Source organism: Rhipicephalus microplus, chromosome 5, assembly GCF_043290135.1.
Source record: "Rhipicephalus microplus isolate Deutch F79 chromosome 5, USDA_Rmic, whole genome shotgun sequence".
NCBI lineage: Eukaryota > Metazoa > Arthropoda > Arachnida > Ixodida > Ixodidae > Rhipicephalus > Rhipicephalus microplus.
This window is the reverse complement of record NC_134704.1, coordinates 157,911,477-157,913,030: the sequence shown is the minus strand read 5'-3', so window position 1 is coordinate 157,913,030 and position 1,554 is coordinate 157,911,477. Positions and strand designations below refer to the sequence as shown.

General features: G+C 41.4%; 1 non-coding gene across 1 annotated transcript; it reads left to right on the top strand.

The window, feature by feature from the left end:
• Positions 1-219: 219 nt before the first annotated feature.
• Positions 220-292, top strand: TRNAT-CGU (transfer RNA threonine (anticodon CGU)). Its single transcript has one exon. It is a non-coding gene; the product is annotated as a tRNA-Thr (tRNA).
• The last annotated feature ends 1,262 nt before the right edge of the window (positions 293-1,554 follow it).

The window sequence follows — 1,554 nt, the reverse complement described above, 5'->3', positions numbered from 1 at the left end:
TTGAACGAGGGTCTCGTACTGGCAGACTTGGTGTGTTTAGGTTGTATAAGAGGGACAATTAATAAGCTGCCCGCTCATAATAAGTTCACGTGCTACGTGACGCCAAACATGCGCATAAGAGTGTTTTCACACTCGTTGTTTGGCTTATAGATGGCGCTGACTGTCGCTCCTACTTCTAAATTCACAGATAAACCCAAAAAAGTGGATGGAGGGAGTGCCGCTGTAATAGCTCAGTGGTTAGAGCGTCGAACGCGTAATTCGAAGGTCGTAGGTTCGATTCCTGCTTACAGTTGGTAATTTTTTCATCCACTTTTTTTTCTTCTTATTTACATTCCATTAATGTTAATAACTTCCCCTGTACATTCCTTGGCATTACTGTCTGTTATATCTCATTATTATTGTGTTAAAAACACGGAAAAACGAGCCCTTAGGTATACACTTCTTTCCCTTATTTCATTGAACGAGGGTCTCGTACTGGCAGACTTGGTGTGTTTAGGTTGTATAAGAGGGACAATTAATCAGCTGCCCGCTCATAATAAGTTCACGTGCTACGTGACGCCAAACATGCGCATAAGAGTGTTTTCACACTCGTTGTTTGGCTTATAGATGGCGCTGACTGTCGCTCCTACTTCTAAATTCACAGATAAACCCAAAAAAGTGGATGGAGGGAGTGCCGCTGTAATAGCTCAGTGGTTAGAGCATCGAACGCGTAATTCGAAGGTCGTAGGTTCGATTCCTGCTTACAGTTGGTAATTTTTTCATCCACTTTTCTTTTTTCTTATTTACAATCCATTAATGTTAATAACTTCCCCTGTACATTCCTTGGCATTACTGTCTGTTATATCTCATTATTATTGTGTTAAAAACACGGAAAAACGAGCCCTTAGGTATACACTTCTTTCCCTTATTTCATTGAACGAGGGTCTCGTACTGGCAGACTTGGTGTGTTTAGGTTGTATAAGAGGGACAATTAATCAGCTGCCCGCTCATAATAAGTTCACGTGCTACGTGACGCCAAACATGCGCATAAGAGTGTTTTCACACTCGTTGTTTGGCTTATAGATGGCGCTGACTGTCGCTCCTACTTCTAAATTCACAGATAAACCCAAAAAAGTGGATGGAGGGAGTGCCGCTGTAGTAGCTCAGTGGTTAGAGCATCGAACGCGTAATTCGAAGGTTGTAGGTTCGATTCCTGCTTACAGTTGGTAATTTTTTCATCCACTTTTCTTTCTTCTTATTTACATTCCATTAATGTTAATAACTTCCCCTGTACATTCCTTGGCATTACTGTCTGTTATATCTCATTATTATTGTGTTAAAAACACGGAAAAACGAGCCCTTAGGTATACAGTTCTTTCCCTTATTTCATTGAACGAGGGTCTCGTACTGGCAGACTTGGTGTGTTTAGGTTGTATAAGAGGGACAATTAATCAGCTGCCCACTCATAATAAGTTCACGTGCTACGTGACGCCAAACATGCGCATAAGAGTGTTTTCACACTCGTTGTTTGGCTTATAGATGGCGCTGACTGTCGCTCCTACTTCTAAATTCACA